The following is a 19781-nucleotide window of genomic DNA, read 5'->3' on the forward strand; positions in this document are numbered from 1 at the left end:
CTTCCTCTTTGACTTCTTCAGTGATCTCTTGGTCTTTTAGTAATGTATTGTTTAGCCTCCATGTGTTTGTGTTTTTTACATTGTTTCCCTGTAATTCATTTCTACTCTCGTAGTGTTATGGTCAGAAAAGATGCTTGACATGATTTCAATTTTCTAAAATTTACTGAGGCTTGATTTGTGACCCAAGATGTGATGTATCCTGGAGAATGTTCCATGCGCACTTGAGAAGAAAGTGTAATCTGCTGTATTTGGATGGAATGTCCTATAAGTATCATTTAAATCTATCTGGTCTATGTGTCATTTAAAGCTTCTGTTTCCTTATTTACTTTCATTTTAGATGATGTGTCCATTGGTGTAAATGAGGTGTTAGTCCCCCACTGTTATTGTGTTACTGTCGATTTCCTCTGTTATAACTGTTAGCAGTTGCCTTATGCATTGAGGTGCTCCTATGTTGGATGCATATATGTTTATAATTGTTATATCTTCTTCTTTGATTGATCGATTGATCATTATATAGTGTCCTTCCTTGTCTCTTGTAACATTCTTCATTTTAAATTCTCTTTTATATGGTATGAGTATAGCTACTCCAGCTTTCTTTTGATTTCCATTTGCATGTAATATCTTTTTCCATCCCTTCACTTTGTCTGAATGTGTCCCTAAATCTGAAGTGGGTCTCTTGTAGAGAGCATATAGATGGGTCTTGTTTTTGTATACAGTCAGCAAGCCTGTGTCTTTTGCTTGGACCATTTAATCTATTTACGTTTAAGGTAATTATCGATATGTATGTTCCTATGACCATTTTCTTAATTGTTTTGGGTTTGTTTTTTATAGGTCCTTTTCTTCTCTTGTGTTTCCCACTTAGAGAAGTTCCTTTAGCATTTGTTGTAGAGCTGATTTGGTGGTGCTGAATTCTCTTAGCTTTTGCTGGTCTGTAAAGCTTTTGATTTCTCCATCGATTCTGAATGAGATCCTTGCTGGGTAGAGTAATCTTGGTTGTAGGTTCGTCCCTTTCATCACTTTAAGTATATCATGCCACTCCCTTCTGGCTTGTAGAGTTTCTGCTGAGAAATCAGCTGTTAACCTTATGGGAGTTCCCTTGTATGTTATTTGTCACTTTTCCCTTTCTGCTTTCAATAATTTTTCTTTGTCTTTAATTTTTGCCAATTTGATTACTATGTGTCTCGGCATGTTTCTCTTTGGTTTTATCCTGTGTGGGACTCTCTGCACTTTCAGGACTTGGGTGGCTATCTCCTTTCCCATGTTAGGGGATTTTTTGAGTATAAGCTCTTCAAATATTTTCTCAGGTCCTTTCTCTCTCTCTTCTCCTTTTGGGACCCCTATAATGCGAATGTTGTTGCATTTAATGTTGTCCCAGAGGTCTCTTAGGCTGTCTTCATTTCTTTTCATTCATTTTTCTTTATTCTGTTCTGTAGCAAAGAATTCCACCATCTGTCTTTCTGGTCACTTATCTGTTCTTCTGCCTCAGTTATTCTGCTATTGATTCCTTCTGGTGTAGTTTTCATTTCAGTTATTGTATTGTTTATCTCTGTTTGTTTGTTTTTTAATTCTTGTAGGTCTTTGTTAAACATTTCTTGCATCTTCTCGATCTTTGCCTCCATTCTTTTTCCAAGGTCCTGGATCATCTTCACTATCATTATTCTGAATTCTTTTTCTTGAAGGTTGCCTACCTCCACTTCATTTAGTTGTTTTTCTGTGGTTTTATCTTGTTTCTTCATCTGGCACATAGCCCTCTGCGTTTTCATCTTTTGTCTATCTTTCCGTGAATGTGGCTTTTGTTTCACAGGCTGTAGGACTGTAGTTCTTGATTCTGCTGTCTGCCCTCTCTCAACAGCTTTTTTGAAGATGCAGGCTAATTTTTTGTAGACTGTTCCTCAGTTTGAGTTTGTGTATTATTTCCTTTTTTCAGCTTTGGTTTTAAAGATTCAGCAGATGCAAGAAACTGAGTTCTCATCGTGAGTCTCTGCTCTGCCATTTTCTGTACTGTCTTGATTACTGTAGCTTTGTAGTATACTCTGATGTCCAGGAGCCTGATTTCTGCAGCTCCGTTTTTGTTTCTCAAGATTGCTTTGGCTATTTGGGGTCTTTTGTGTTTCCATACAAATTGTGAAATTTTTTGTTCTAGTTCTGTGAAAATGCCACTGGTAGTTTGATAGGGATTGCAAAGGATCTGTAGATTGCTTTGCATAGTGTAGTCATTTTCACAATGTTGATTCTTGCAATCCAAGAACTTGGTATATCTGTCCATCTGTTTGGATCATCTTTAATTTCCTTCATCAGTGTCTTATAGTTTTTTGCATACAGGACTTTTGTCTCCTTAGGTAGGTTTATTCCAAGGTATTTGATTCTTTTTGTTGCAGTGGTAAGTGGGAGTGTTTCTTTCATTTCTCTCTCATATTTTTCATCATTATTGTATAGGAATGCAGATGATTTCTGTGCATTAATTTTGTATCCTGCTACTTTACCAAATTCATTGATTAGCTCTAGTAGTTTCCTGGTAGCATGTTTAGGATCCTCTATGTATACTTTCAGGTCATCTGCAAACAGTGACAGCTTTACTTCTTCTTTTGCAATTTAGATTCCTTTTATTTCTTTTTCTTCTCTGATATTGTGGCTGAAACTTCCAAAACTATGTTCAATAATAGTGGTGAGAGTGGACAACCTTGTCTTGTTCTGATCTTAGTGGAAACAGTTTCAGGTTTTCACCATTGAGAATGATGTTGGCTGTGGGTTTGTCATATATGGCCTTTATTATGTTGAGGTAAGTTCCCTCTGTTCCTACTTTCTGGAGGGTTTTTATCATAAATGGGTGTTGAATTTTGTCAAAATCTTTTCCTGCATCTATTGAGATGATCATATGGTTTTTCCCCTTCAATTTTTTTTTTTTTTTTTTTTTTTTGCTGGACGCAGGCCTCTCACTATTGTGGCCTCTCCCGTTGTGGAGTACAGGCTCTGGATGCACAGGCTCAGCAGCCATGGCTCACAGGCCTAATCGCTCCATGGCATGTGGGATTTTCCTAGACCGGGGCACAAACCCGTGTCCCCTGCATTGGCAGGCGGACTCTCAACCACTGCACCACCAGGGAAGCCCTCTCCTTCAATTTGGTATGGTTTATCACATTGAATAATTTGCCTGTATTGAAGAATCCTTACATTCCTGGGATACACCACACTTGATCATGTTGTATGACCCTTTAATGTGCTGTTGGATTCTGTTTGCTAGTATTTTGTGGAGGATTTTTGCATCTATGTTCATCAGTGATATTGGCCTGTAGTTTTCTTATTTTGTGACATCTTTGTCTGGTTTTGATATCAGGGTGATGGTGGCCTCATAGAATGATATTCCCTCTGCTATATTTTGGAAGATTTTGAGAAGGATAGGTGTTAGCTCTTTTCTAAATGTTTGATAGAATTCGCCTGTGAAGCCATCTGGTCCTGGGCTTTTGTTTGTTGGAAGATTTTTAATCACAGTCTCAATTTCAGTGCTTGTGATTAGTCTGTTTATATTTTCTGTTTCTTCCTGGTTCAGTCTCGGAAGGTTGTGCTTTTCTAAGAATTTGTCCATTTCTTCCAGGTTGTCCACTGTACTGGTATATATTTGCTTGTAGTAATCTCTCATGATCCTTTGTATTTCTGCAGTGTCAATTGTTACTTCTCCTTTTTCATTTCTAATTCTATTGATTTGAGTCTTCTCCCTTTTTTCTTGATGAGTCTGCCTAATGGTTTATCAATTTTGTTTATCTTCTCAAAGAAGCAGCTTTTAGTTTTATTGATCTTTGCTATTGTTTCCTTCATTTCTTTTTCATTTTTTTCTGATCTGATCTTTATGATTTACTTCCTTCTGCTAACTTTGGTTTTTTTTTCTTCTTTCTCGAATTGCTTTAGGTGTAAGGTTTATTTATTTATTTTCTTCTTCTTTCTCGAATTGCTTTAGATGTAAGGTTTATTTGAGATGTTTCTTGTTTCTTGAGGTAGGCTTGTATTGCTATCAACTTCCCTCTTAGAACTGCTTTTGCATCCCATAGGTTTTTGGGCTGTCGTGTTTTCATTGTCATTTGTTTCTAGGTATTTTTTGATTTCCTCTTTGATTTCTTCAGTGAGCTCTTGGTTATTTAGTAGCGTATTGTTTAGCCTCCATGTGTTTGTATTTTTTCCTGAGTTTTCCTGTAATTGATATCTAATTTTATAGTGTTGTGGTCGGAAAAGATACTTGCTATGATTTCAGTTTTCTTAAATTTACCGAGGCTTGTTTTGTGACCCAAGATATGATCTATCCTGGAGAATGTTCCGTGAGCACTTGAGAAGAAAGTTTATTCTGTTGTTTTTGGATGTTTATTCTGTTCTGTTCTGTTTTGGATGGAATGTCCTATAAATATCAATGAAGTCCACCTTTTTTAATGTGTCATTTAAAGCTTGTGTTTGCTTATTTATTTTCATTTTGGATGATCTGTCCATTGGTGAAAGTGGGGTGTTGAAGTCCCCTACTATGATTGTGTTACTGTCGATTTCCCCTTTTATGGCTGTTAGCATTTGCCTTATGTATTGAGGTGCTCCTATGTTGGGTGCATAAACATTTACAATTTTTATATCTTCTTGTTGGATTGATCCATTGATCATTAGGTAGTGTCCTTCTTTGTCTCTTGTAATAGTCTTTATTTTAACGTCTATTTTGTCTGATATGAGAATTGCTACTCCAGCTTTCTTTTGATTTCCATTTTCATGGTATATCTTTTTCCATCCCTTCACTTTCAGTCTGCATGTGTCCCTACGTCTGAAGTGGGTCTCTTGTAGACAGCATCTTGTTTTTGCATCCATTCAGCCAGTCTATGTCTTTTGGTTGGAGCATTTAATCCATTTACATATAAGGTAGTTATCAATATGTATGTTCCTATTACCATTTTCTTAATTGTTTGGAGTTTGTTATTGTAGGTCTTTTCTTTCTTGTGTGTTTCCTGCCTAGCGAAGTTCCTTTAGCATTTGCTGTAAAGCTGGTTTTGTGGTGCTGAATTCTCTTAGCTTTTTCTTGTCTGTAAAGGTTTTAATTTCTCTGTCAAATCTGAATGAGATGCTTGCTGGGTAGAGTAATCTTGGTTGCATGCTTTTCCCTTTCCTCTCTTTATATATGTCCTGCCACTCCCTTCTGACTTGCAGAGTTTCTGCTAAAAGATCAGCTGTTAACCTTATGGGGATTCTCTTGTATGTTATTTGTTGCTTTTCCCTTGCTGCTTTTAATATTTTTTGTTTGTATTTAATTTTTGATAGTTTGATTAATATGTGTCTTGGTGTGTTTCTCTGTGGATTTATCTTGTATGGGACTCTCTGTGCTTCCTGGACTTGATTGATTCTTTACTTTCCCATATTAGGGAAGTATTCCACTATAATCTCCTCAGTTATTTTCTCAGTCCCTTTCATTTTCTCTTCTTCTTCTGGGACCCGTATAATCTGTATGTTGGTGCGTTTAATGTCCCAGAGGTGTCTGAGACTGTCCTCAATTCTTTTCATTCTTTTTCTTTGTTCTGCTCTGCGGTAGTTATTTTAACTATTTTATCTTCCAGGTCACTTATCCATTCTTCTCCCTCAGTTATTCTGCTATTGATTTCTTCTAGAGAATTTTTAGTTTCATATATTGTGTTGTTCATCATTGTTTCTTTGCTCTTTAGTTCTTCTAAGTCCTTGTTTAACGTTTCTTGTATTTTCTCCATTCTATTTACAAGATTTTGATCATCTTTACTATCATTACTCTGAATTCTTTTTCAGGTAGACTGCCTATTTCCTCTTCATTTGTTTGGTCTGGTGGGTTTTTACCTTGCTCCTTCATATGCTGTGTGTTTCTCTGTCTTCTCATTTTGCTTGACTTACTGTGTTGGGGTCTCCTTTTCACAGGCTGCAAGTTCGTAGTTTCCATTGTTTTTGGTGTCTGTCCCCAGTGGCTATGGTTGGTTCAGTGGGTTGCGTAGGCTTCCTGGTGGCGGGGACTGGTGCCTGTGTTCTGGTGGATGAAGCTGGATCTTGTTTCTCTGGTGGGCAGGACCGAGTCCAATGGTGTGTTTTGGGATGTCTGTGACCTTATGATTTTAGGCAGGCTCTTTGCTAATGGGTGGGGTTGTGTTCTTGTCTTGCTAGTTGTTTGGCATAGTGTGTCCAGCACTGTAGCTTGCTGGTCATTGAGTAGGTCTTAGCATTGAGATGGAGATCTCTGGGAGAGCTTTTGCCATTTGATATTACATGGAGCCGGGAGGTCTCTGGTGGACCAATGTCCTGCACTGGGCTCTCCCACCTCAGAGGCACAGGCCTATTACCCGACTGGAGCACTCTTACCCTGTCAGCCACACAGCTTTTCGGAAGTTTGAGGTCTGCCAGTGTTCAGTAGGTGTTCTATAAGAGTTGTCCCACATGTAGATGTATTTCTGATGTATTTGTGGGGAGGAAGGTAATCTCCATGTCTTACTCCTCCACCATCTTGAAGGTCTTATTTTGTTGTGCTTGGCAGACACTGTGGGTTTAGAAATGGAAGGTTCGTGGCAACCCTGACTGGAGCAAGTCTATGAAACTGAGGTTCTAAGAAGTTAAATGACTTACTCAAGGACAAACAGCTAGGTTGAGACAGAGCCATGAATCAAACCCAGATTATTGTTGTTTTCTTCTTGTTTCTGAAGTCCATGCTCTTTGTATTTCTCTATAGTGTTCTTCCAAGTTGTTAGTCTGTTTCTCTCAGGCTGCTCACACATGGCAGTGTCTCAGGTCTTACCTGAAATGCTGAAGACATTTCAATCTGCCACAGTCCAGAGAAACCAGTAAGAATTCCTGCTTATAGCATAGGTTGTCCAGAACCTGATGACAGACTTTTGGGTAATAAATCAGTCAAGATCTACCTCTTCACCACCTAATATCCAGGTGTCCCTTCCTTTAACTAGTCATCACAGGTAGACACCCACCTGACAAATCCTTATTAATGTTCATATGTATTATTTATCCTTTGCCTTGCTCCGGAAATGATTTCACTTGGCTTATCCACCGAATGCTATCAGATAAGGGTTCATTTAGTTATCCCTCTTAGAAATACTAATACTTTCATTTAGATACAAAAGAATTTTGGTCCTTACTAGTTACCTAATTAAAATAATATACCAGTATAGATTTGCATAAACTGAGGAAGAAAAGACTGATATTTTTAGTCAATAAAGCATTCCTGACAATACATAGGCAGCTAATTACCTTGCCTGTCCTCATAACTGGTTTTGCACAATTAACAATGACAGTGAATTTTCATTTATCATCAAGTGCAGGTCCCAGATTAGAAGGACAACTGGACTAATCCAGATTAGCTGATCCTTTTATCTCAACTGCCAACATGGTCCTCTATTGTTGGTTATGAGAGGAAACTCACAATCCCTCTAAGAGAATTTACTGACTATCAAAATGATATCCAAGGAAGATCGATATCTTCCTTCCTTCTTCAAGGAAGATGCTCATGTTCAAAAAGGCCTTGTCAGGGCTTCCCTGGTGGTGCAGTGGTTAGGAATCTGCCTGCCAATGCAGGGGAGATGGGTTTGAGCCCTGGTCCCAGAAGATCCCACATGTCATGGAGCAACTAAGCCTGTGTGCCACAACTACTGAGCCTGAGAGCTGCAACTTCTAAAGCCCATGCACCTGGAGCCTGTGCTCCGCAACAAGAGAAGCCACCACAATGAGAGGCTCACGCACCGCAATGAAGAGTAGCCCCTGCTCACTGCAACTAGAGAAAACCCACACGCAGCAATGAAGACCCAATGCAGCCAAAAATAAATAAAATGAAATAAATTAATTTTAAAAAAGGTCTTGTCAAATTAGCTTTGGATATCCAACTTCAAAACATTTTTCAAAGGAAAACAAATAGTATAATTACCATATTTGCTTCAAGTATGCAGCTTCTAAAATTGAGAGAGAAAGTAAACATGATTATGCTTTGTTTATTTTATTTCTCTACTGTCACTGATTCCTACACACACCTAGGACATTATTCAGATTTTTGGCTTCTCAAGAATTTCACAGAATTAAATATTGTTTAAGGTAAGTGGGCTATTAACCAAAGATGATAAAGTTGGTTTAGTGTTATATGAATAAATTCCACTCTGCTACAACAATATTTGACCTGTGTGTTGTCGAATCAAGTTACAGTAAATAACAGCAAAGCGCAGCAAAATCATTGCCTTTATTATCTTTACATTAACACATAGAACAGTTATTTTTCAAATGATCATTTGTAAAATTTTAGCAACATGTGTTGGTGCTATTTTAATTCTACATGGGGAAAGTGACTGAGAAGGATGCATGCTTCTTGTCTTTAGTTGTAAGTTGGTTTGGAGAGAAAAAAATAACAAGACTAAGACAATGTTTGTTCTAAAGGCAGGGTCCTGGGAGGCTGGGCAGGTTTTTGAAACATTGTGATGTCCACTTGGTTAAAGCATTAAAGAAAATCTACCAGATCGGAGTTCCCATACTTTCTGCCAGGTGTTTCTCTTGGAGGATACTCATCAGCTAGGAGCCCCAAACACTGAATTATTCAGTAGAAACTCAGGCAGCTCTTGCTTCCCTGGTGAGCCTATAGTGCATTGTATCTCCCTTTGTCTGCCTTTGGGCTTCCTTGATTATGGGCTCTGTTTAAAGAAAACAGCCCTATGCATTTGACTTCTGCTGGAACTTGGTGGAGAGAGAACATATAACATGGTTTTGTTTTGTTTTAACTGATTCGGCACCCTTAGTGGTGCCCACTAGCCACATTAAAGATAAGTATCAGTCAGTAGTAGTTTTATGGTAACCGACGCCTGTTAGGATCTGTAACTTCACCACAGGAAAAATCTCTCTGGGTTGAAATTTTATATGCAAAATCTCAGTCTTAAGGGAGAGAGGAAGAGTAGAGGGATAAAAATGTATTCAGGAATTTTACAGGAACTCTGTATGTGCAAGATGATTCCAGCCACATACTTCTCCAAAGCCACTCAAGACAACTTTATGGTCATAACCTTTTATTTTAACTTAGGGAATTCATAAGAGAGGAACTCAGTATTCTTGTATATCAGGATATATCTGATATACAAGAAATAACTATTGGGAATAAGGAGAGTTTAAGAAGTGAAATTTGAATTATTTTATCAATTTCATTATTTTATCCCAGATTCTCCCTTCTCAGGGTCAACAGCTGGCAAATTTATAGATCAGTCGACAGTATTTTTGTGTTAAATAGTTTGATGCATGCTTAAGTACCTAGGTTTTACTCTTTCCCTTAAAAAGTTTATATTCTATCTAGAGTGATAAATTACGAAATATAGAAAAAAATACCCCAAAGTTGATAATATGCTATAAATCACTTTTTTCCCCAGTTCTGACTTTACTGTTTCCTCTTGAGATCTCAAAATTCTACTCCATTTCTTCCTCCAGTTTCTTCACAAACTACCTCACTCACTTCTCTGATTCCAGGGACTCAAATGTTGACAAGTCTTAGAAAAGAAAAACAGCGCCATTTTAAGCAAATAAAATTAATAACAAGCCCCCATAGGAGTGTCTAGCATATAATACATTCTCCTTAAATGGCACATATGTATGTTTATATTATTATTCTATCATTTTTATTACCAAAAAACCCCGAAACAAAACCAAAAGGAAATCCTTGAGTTAGCATTGTTCAGGACTAGAGTGCGTGAATGTTTCGTTAATCAATGATGAAACCAAAAGAATCGGGCATCTGCTCTGGGCAGAAGTGCCCTAGTCATTCAGGGTTTATGTAGTCTTAATTATGGTATGTCTACCCAAAGGCTCAGTCTCTATTTCCTACACCAGTGCTGGCCAGGACAAGAATAACAGTAGAAGCTCCATTCTCAAAGGACTGTCTCAAAGAATTGTCTCAAAGAATTTGTCTAGAATGCATTACTTCAGTCCCCATTCTGGACATTTAAGAGGGTATGGACCACTCACATAATCACCCAAGCACAACTTTCCTGTCTCCTACACTGGCATATCCCTTCTCTTTACTGCTGAGCACTTGGTATCCTCATTAGGAATGAAGGTCTACCACTGACCCCTCATTGGAACCTTGCCTAGTTCTTGCCAGCACCCTTTCTCTCTCCCATTTTCCTACTCTCCCTGGGTTTTTTCCTCCAAATACTAGAGACATCTCCAAATATATTGCCACCTACTTCACATTCCATATTGTCTTTAAGCTGATAACTGTCTTGATTCCTCTGTAAAAAGGGACCTCCTGAGTATCATCTCAGGTCTGAGTAAGCTATAGTTGGCCATGCCTGTTTAGACATTGAAAAGCAAGTTGTTTTCCACTCTGCATGGCAATTGGTCCTGTAAATGGGTGGGAAATTTTAGCCCTGGTTCAAGCTTTGTCCCCTTCCCTAACAGCCAGGAACCAGTCTTAGAATTTCCTTTATTATTGGGCAGAGACAGATCCCTGTTTTGTGGAATTTGAAGCTTGTAAAATGTGGGAGTGCTACCAAATTAAGTTGTATGGACCCTACTCAGGCCCTAGCCCGACCAGCCAAGGCTCTCTGCCTCGGTGGGGAGGGTTCCTTTTTCTCTTCGGGTTCGAGTAGGGGATAACAGAACTGAAGCTGAGATTGACGCAGCACAAGCACTATTCAGTGGCCAAAGAATGGAGAAGTGGGAACTAAGTTCACAGATCAACTTCTCACCCAGATGGTGAGAATGATTTAATTTTAAAGAGTAAAGACAAAGAAAGGAGGAATGAGGCTAATGGTGGGGAGGCATATGTATTAGTCTACTGGAGAAGGGGCAGGGCTTTTTCAAGGAAGTGGGGTGCCAACACTTTTCATCCTTTTTTTGTCCTTAGTGTCTGGTTATGGCTGCTGGTAGGTCCTTTAATAAGCTAATGTAGTAAAATCAGCGTATAATGGGACTCAGGGTCTATTGGAGGTCAGCTTCTTCGCCATCTTGGTTCCAGCTGGTTCCATCTGTTTTTTGTCTGTTTGTAGCTTCCTTTCTTATCTCTGGACCCTTTAACTTAAAGAGTTACGTCAACTCCTGCTAAAGATGGGGGCATTGGCAGGTTTTGAGCAAACACCTGAAGCAGCTCTGGCAACAGGAGGGACCTTTTTTTAGAACAAGAACACACAATTATAATTGCAAAATCTAGTTTAGGGCCTTAGGAGAGCCCCATGAAAGTGAGGGCCTCAACCTGAAGCTTAAGCTTCATTAGCTTCATGGTAAGTATGTTTGTGCCCCTGGGAATTAAGGGGGCAACTAACGACACCACATATTTCTATCCTAGAGAAGTGTAATGAACAAAAATATAGTTTATTCAGCTAAAATAATTTTTTAAGTTTTTACTTGGAAATAATTATAGGCTTACAAAAAAGTTGCAAAAACAGTACATATAGTTAGTTTCTGTATGTGCTTCACCCAGCTTCCTCTGTTAGTATTTTACATAGCATGATACATTATCCAAACTATGTTAACACTGGTACACTATTATTAACTAAAATATCGACTTTATTATTCAGTTTTCACCAGTTCTTCTCACTAAAGTCCTTTATCTGTTCCAGGAGCCAATCCAGGATAGCACGGTACATTTCATTGTGATGTCTTCTTAGTCTCTCCCAACCTATGACATTTTCAGTCTTTCCTTGCCTTTCCTGACCTTTGAAGAGTACTAGGCAATTGTTTTATAGAAAGTTTCTTGATTTAGGTTTTTCTAATATTTTCTAATTATTGGTTGGAGGATTTGCATTTTTAGCAAGAATATCACGTAAGTGATATGCCCTTCTTAATGCATCATATCAAGAAGTACATGATTTGTCTTACTACTTGGTGATGTTAACACTGACATCTTGGTTAGGATACTGTCTTCTGAGTTTCTCCACGGTAAATTTACTATTTTTTCCCCTTTAATATTAATAAAACCTGCAAATATTCCACTTTTTTTCAAACTTTTGCCCACTAATTTTAGCATCTATCTGGATTATTTTATTAGAAGTGCTCTGGAGTTCGAATGGTGGTTTGCTATTTTCCTCATTTCTTCTGCATTTATTAATTAGAATTCTTCTATAAGACACCAATAATTACTGGAGGCAAGATCCACCACTTATTTATTTGTTCAATTACTTATTACACTATGGACTCATGGATATTTATTTTACTCTATGGGTTATAATCTAGCATTATTATTTATTTTGTTGCTCAGATTACTGCAGCTTTGGCCATTGGGAGCTCTTCCAGTTTGGCTCCTCTGTCAAAAGCAATTTTGAAATAATTTCTCTCTTGTGTTTTTCAAGCACTTTTAAGACACTGACTCCACAATCAAATTTCTTAAACTCTGTGTTCCCGCCTATTGAATGATCTTACACAGAATGGTTACTCTCAGACCTGAGCACTGTTTCAATCCTTCTAGCCCCTTGTGTCTTCCTCTATGCTTCCTGCAGTTCTGCTTTGTACTGTACTTGACTCTTCATCACAAAAGCCCAAGGATAGTCGCTGATGGTAGCCTTGGAAGGTGCGAAGAATAGAGGAGACTAGGCTGGCCAGGCATTCTCTTTTCTGCCAGACAAAGGGGAAAGAGTAACTAATTGTTATCCAGCCCATATGCACATACCAGAACTACTAATAAGTTCTTAACACACTTTATTTTCTTCACCTCTCATCACTTGCCTTATTGCCTATTTTAGAAATGAAGAAACTGAATTTAAGTGACTTGTCCAAACCAGCACTGCTAGTAAGTACTCTACATGATGATATGTCTCATAGAGTTGGGCCGAGACTACTTTAGCTCATGTGGGTTGTAAAGAATGACTATACTGGAAACAGAAACTAGGGAAGGAGAATTACAGATGGACAACTTCATAAAAATAGGGAATGATTTTAAAGAGATTGCCCCAATATCTGAAATTTTAACATCAAAAAAATTATTTTTCTAGTATCAGGTTTTGTGAGATACACTTTTAAGCATAAAAGCACAGAGTGAATAAATAGATTCCAAAAAGTCAAGAAGACCAATCCTTAAAACTGTCTTTAGAGGGAGAATTCCATGTCCTTTCAATTCTAAGCAGGACTGAAAATGTGACAGATTTTGATTAAGATCAGTTTTGATGTTTTGTCAGGGAGAGAGCGAGCTCGGGACTTTTTGGGTTGGGGCTATCTAATGCTTCCTTGCAACAATGATGAAAATAAAGCCCTTGATTTTTGAGATCGCTCACTCCGAATTTTACGAAATGACAGATCACCTAGTAATCCATTTCTTTCAAAGGACATAATTACAATTGTTCTATCCTTAATTACTTTAATCATGATTTATTTGAATATGTTGTAAACATACAATGATTTATCTTATTTTTCATAATGGTTTTTGAGGCAAGCCTAAAAAAATATATATATATATATATACACATCTAAAAATATATATATATATATAAAATGTATGTTTACCTTTTGTAGAGTAAAATATTCAGATGTGTTTTATGCATAAATGATTTTGAGACCATTGCTTGTATTTCATTCCCTTTCAAAACTCGTCCTATGCATATTACTTGTAAAGAGTGGATGGTGTTGACACTTTTCCATAGGCTATCAACTTGGGAAGGTTGAAAATGGTAAAGTTTCCTTAGGGGACTATCAGAGTTCAGAGAAAAATATTACAGAAATGAAGAAGAAAAATGATGTGCAATGATTCTTACATAAAATTCACAGGAGAGATGTCTGAGATGCAGTGTACCACATCATAAGGTGTATATGTGTGATGCCTATATGTGTGGGAATTCTGTTATAGGTTCTGAAATGAGGGGAAATAATCCCTGTCTTCTTTGGCTCTCTAGAATGCTGCATAGAAATATAATATAATATATAATAAAATATATAATCTCCATAGAAATATATCACTTTCCAAAGTCTACAGCCAGATTTCAGAAGAGTGTTAATTAAGTTGGATTAGGTCCGTGAGGGATTTATGTAAGAAAAGCATTTAAATGCATCTTAAGGAATAAGATAAAGACTTGGACACTTTGAAATGATTGTGTGGAAGTGAAGAGCAGGTAAGATTTTCAGGCAGGAAAAACAACTTAAAGTGGGAAAACATGAGACGTATATAAGGAGTAGAGGGCAGTATAATGAGAAGTAAGGTCAGAAAAGTAGTATCTAATTAGAACAGCAAACTAAGAAATTTGCATTTTATTCTACAAGCAGAAAAAAGTCATTGAGATTTTTTTTTTGAATAGTGGAATGACATGATCAGAAGTATACCATAAAAATGTGAATTTGACACTAAGATAGATTGGAGAGAGAAGATATTGTAAGGAGGGAGAACAGTTAGGAAGTTAGTCTATGTAAGAGGTAATAAATATTTTAAATATTAGTTAGAGGAATGGGCAAGATGTATGAGAACAGTACCACTAAGTCAAAATCTGCAGGGACAAATTATTTGTGAGTTAGTAAGTTGTGGTTGTTTTTTTTTATTTTTTAATTTAAAGAAACTAGTAAAGTTATTTTTTTTCCACACTGACAGGAAAAATTGAACCTATCAAACAAGCTGTCAAAGAATCTAAAAGCCTTTCATGCAGTTTTTACAGATAATTTAAAATATATTTAACAACCATATTTTACAAATGGATAAAAATCAATTGCTCATTAAAAGGACACTAAAATTCACTTGACTATCCAACCCATATTGATATTTTTTATTCTGAATCTCTCATATGTGATACTTATTCTTTATCTTATTCATTTGCTATTTTAGCATGTATTTAGATGTAAAGGTTTACTCAAATGTTAATTATATCACTGACTTAATTTAACTTTTGTATTTGTTTATCATATATCTACAATTATATTGTAAGATAATATTTTCAAGAGAGGAAAGAAACAATCTTTATACTTTTAATTTCCCCATGGCACCTGAAAGAGTTGGTTAACTATAGTAGGTAAGCTAACATGTGCTTATTGTGATAGACTGGGCCAAAGATTGGGTTAATATTGAAGAGCAAGGAACTTCTTTTTTCAGTGTAGTAGGTGTAACAGCAGCAATTATATCAGATATTTTTCTTTGAAATTGTGCCAAACTTCGAGTGTTGATGTTTGCAAAAAATGCAGTTTTATTTCCAAAGAAATCTTTATTCTCTTTTTTGAAATAGAATTCATGAGAGAAACTTGAGGTGTGTATTTTCATTTTTGAGTATAATTATGTGGGTCAAGAGTGATGACTCATGACAAGTCAAATGGAAGGCTAACATTTTACAACTCCTTACAATAAAAGGGAGTTTTCTAAGAGTTCTGCAGGAGGAATGTTAGCTATCAGGATCAAACTTCTTAACGTTAGGAAGGTAAAACATGGAAAAGCATAGGCATATAAAAAGCATATGCAAGCACATTCCTACTAAACTCTATTGCCGTATGTATCTACATTCCTTAAAATATGTGTGTGTGTGTGTATATATATATATATAGGACAGTAGAAATTTACATATATATATAAAATTTTCTACTGTCCTATCTCCTTGTGGCTCTGGAGATACAAAAAAAAAAAACACAGATCTTATGTTTTAGATGGGAGGACTTTATTAAACCACTTGGTTTGAAATAGCTACAAGATAAACCTCCTTGGGTACAAGCAATGGTCTCAAAATCATTTTTCTATAAAAATGCATATATATCCATTCCTTAGGAGAAGGCAATTCAATGTCACTGTTCCCTCTCCCCATAAAAAAACATTCATTGAATAGCACCAACACAAGCATCTGCCCCCCAAGTTAATTTGCAGTTAAGTGTCATCGCTCTGACCTCCAAGACATTGCAGGAAATGTTCTTGGCTTCTGTTTACATATTAAACAAACTAAATAAATATTAAGCACAGCATAAGAAAAACTATTCCCTTACAAACCTGGAACAAAAGAAGCTTGTATTCCACAGATTTACCATATTAAAAAAAATTGTATGAGATGCTGTTGGATTTATGTATACAAGTCACCGTTGCTCTTTTTAAAGAGCTTCCAAAGTAGCAGAGAGAAAGAATGTATGTAAACCACTGTGATATAAAGCAGAACCTGCTGATATCACTTCATGTGATTAGAAGGGATAATAGATGCTATAACATTTCAAAGAAGGAAGGCATCAATTCCAGTTGGGCTTATCAAACAAGAGTCCTTAGGAAAAGTAGGAGCTGAGCAGAAAAACCTGGTAGTATTTAGAAAGTTAAATATTAGGAGATTGGGAACTACAGGTTCCCAATATTTCAAGGCTAATTCACAAATATGAAATACTCTGATCAAACCTTGAGTTTTGAAGGAGCTAGACCTACTGTGCTGCATTCCAAGCAGTCACAGACTTAGATTTTAAATAATTTCTTTGGGCCTCAACTGCAACTGGTGCCACACTCCAAAATTCAATTTTGACCTTGATTACCAGCCTCACTTCCTGATTCTCGCATGCATCCTTGGCTTGCCGCGCCAGCTTGATGCCCTATTTAGTCCCCTCCTTTGACCCTGGATCCTGTTTCTAATGACTTTTCACCTTATAATACTTATCGTTGAATTACTTCTCCTTCTCACGGTCCTATTGCCTTTTGTCAAACTCATAAACATGATGGAATGGCATATATTTTATTTAAGTAATGCTAAATTGATTACTTTGTTGAGAAGAGAAAAATTTGTGTAGTTGGGTAGTGAGGAAACAAGATTGAAAAATTAAGGAAAAACAGTAGAGGAGACCAAATCATATGGACTTCATTCGATAGGTCATAATTACCCCAATTTTATGTCATGCTTTCCTACAACCTATATTTTTACTCATTTTTCCTTTAAATTGACTCATTTAAACATTTTTGTGTTCATCCTAAGCAACATTAGTCACATAATCATTGTTTAAAGTAATAAAATTTTTATTCCCATTATGATATATACATGACTATTTTAATTATTTTTCCACTTTTAACCAATGTTATGTGTTTTATTCTTTGGTAAATACAGTTATAATTAATGGGCAGCTATTAAAGCTTTAGCCAGATAATTTTAGCAAGATTAACCTTATGGTTGATAAGGTTGGAGCTGGATGATTGGAGCTGGGAAAATAGAAGATTAAGGTAAACATATAGTTATGAGTTAATAAAGACCTGTATTAGAGTTTTCACTCTAATACAGAGAGAATAAAAAGAGGTGTGATAGGGAATCAGTAGGTCTTACTGGTAAGTTGAAGTGGCTGGCAAGTTTAAAGGGTTAAAATAATGCCAAATCTTGAGTCTTAATGCCTTGAAAAATGATGGTACAATCAATAAAAATGGGATTATCTGAAGAAAGCACTGGTTTGTGAGAAAAGATGATTAGTTTAGTTTTGGAGTTATTAAACTACGGATCTGGTAGACAGAATGTTGGAAGTTAAGGACTAGGGTTCCTGACTGATGTTTACCTGGGTGTCAGTTGCCTGGTGATGCTGGTTGTAACCATGGGAATGGCTGAGGTCTCTGAGGGGGAGCATGGAGAAAGAAAATAGCAGATGATTGAAGAGGGAGCCTTGAAGGGAGGCTTATATTTATTGTGTGGAAGCAAGAACAAGAGGCAGCAATGGCGACAGTGAAGTAATGATCCATCATGTAAGGGAAGAATCAGTGTAGTGTGTTTCTATGCACACTGAGGAAGAATAGTATCTATAAGTGGATACTATTTAGTTATATTTAGTCATGGCTAAAAATAATATTATTTTGTGAAAATGTTCAGAATGCTTTTGAACAAATTGGGCATCAGGAAGGGAAAGAAAGCGATCTTGTCAGAATGTTCAGACTTGATCAAACACAGAATCTAGAAGAGTTGGTAACAGGCAGTTGGTGATAAGGATATCTGAGAGCAAGTAGCCTGATGAAGGGACTGTGGTTCAGGTAGAGAATAATGCTGAGTGGGACAGGGAAGAGCTTGGCTTCAGTCGGGGAGGACACAGGATAATGGGACTGTAATCAAGGTCGGCCACTCTCTTGTGGGGAGTAGATAGAGATTCAGTTACCAATGTTAGTGAACAAGATTCAGGCTTGGTCAAAGGAACAGGCTGAGTTCCAGCTCTTAAAACTGAAAAATGAGGAAAAGACTATCAGCAAGTTTGACTTAAGACTGGCCACCTGGGATCCTGAAATAGGACGGGTTTTTTTTTCCACTAAAGAAATTTCCCAGAACCTAGAATGGGATTTAGAAGACAGCTAAGGATCACATATCACATGACTTTACGTGGGGCGAGGGGCGGTGCGTGGGGCATGCTGCATAAACCGGAGGGTCGCTCTGGAAATTCATTATTTAATCCTCATTACAGCTTGAAGGTGTATAGTTAGTATCAAAACCAGAATTAGAAATTGCATTTTGAAATTCTTTTTGCAGGGTTTTCATGAGCATAGTGAGGTCAAGGAAAATAAGGAAGACCATTCATTAATGATGGTAACTCCTTGTTGATGATCTCGGGAGAGTAGATTCATGGGATCCCAGACAGGAAACTTCACAGAAGTTCAGAGAAATGAGGGTGTAAGGGTCCCCCCCATGGGGACTAAACATGCTAATACATTAATGGATAGTGAATAAGCATTTCTAGAATGTTCTTGCAACCCACATAAAAAGGGGTTTTGGGTAATGCCAGTACTGTTTATTTAAAGTTTAAAATAGCACCGATAGAATCATTTCCAGAAAAAACACTAACTTGAACATATCCTCCCCTTCCAGGGACTCTTTGGATCTGAGTGGCCAATCGATGGTATTTTTCTGTGAGGTGTCACTGTTGTTCCATTACTAGTGTCCGTGCATAGTGTATTAATCAAGGGGCCAGAAGATAAACTGACGAAACTTAAACAGTTTCTCTGGACTTTGTTGTTTAGTGAAAGTTCTTTTCCTTCCAGGAAGAGCGTTGTCCTCCCAATCACTAGAACAAGAGCTGTGCTGTAGTGTTTTGTCTTCTTGCCTTGAGTTAATTACAGAACAAGGGGGAAGTATGCTGCCTTTTGGAGTCCCTCCCTGAGTCTTATGTAAGGTAATGTAATAAAGGAGCACATTGTACTTTTTGGACTCCTTTCTTATAAAGAACCGTGTAATGGAAAGGTCCTCAAGTCCTCCAAGATCTAGCTTGTCCTTAGTGACCCCAGAGCCCGTCTGTAGAGGCCAGGCTAAACTCCCTGCTTCTAGAATACCAGCGTTCCTATCCTGATCTTTTACCAGGAATTTTGATCCCAAATTACGTATGCGAACCTGGTTAGTTCCCTCAACTCTTCTAGTTTCCACCTGTGTCACGCAACTGCTAAAAACCCATTATTGGCAAGAGGGGTTGGTATAAAAGTTACAATTTCCTAACACCTCTAATTCTTGCACCCCTAATTAGCCACCAACTGAGCTACTTAAAAATGGTGCAAGGTGAGTTTGGACCCATTTTATGTAGAACACAAAATACAGGTATGAACTCATGTATGTTTTCTAATATAACTGAGAACAAAGAATGACAGGCAATGAATTACTTATCTTGCCACTTTGGTGCCCTTGTGGTTGTATAGGAACTAGACTACTAACATCACTTAAAATATCGTGAATTTTGACCATGAAAACAAACTGCTTTTGAATTCTCCCATCACTGGGATATTGGTTCTGCCTTGGTGTTGAGTCAGTTAAAGACACACAGTGACAAGGAGATTTGATAGCGTGCCAAAGCCATGCTGAATTTATTTCTTTTAATTGTATTCCATATTCCCCTTTTATGAGTATACCCATATAAAATGGTACATAATATTTAATGAATACAGGACTATAAGATCTTTTGGATTTAAA

Source organism: Orcinus orca, chromosome 13 (assembly GCF_937001465.1).
Source record: "Orcinus orca chromosome 13, mOrcOrc1.1, whole genome shotgun sequence".
Lineage (NCBI taxonomy): Eukaryota > Metazoa > Chordata > Mammalia > Artiodactyla > Delphinidae > Orcinus > Orcinus orca.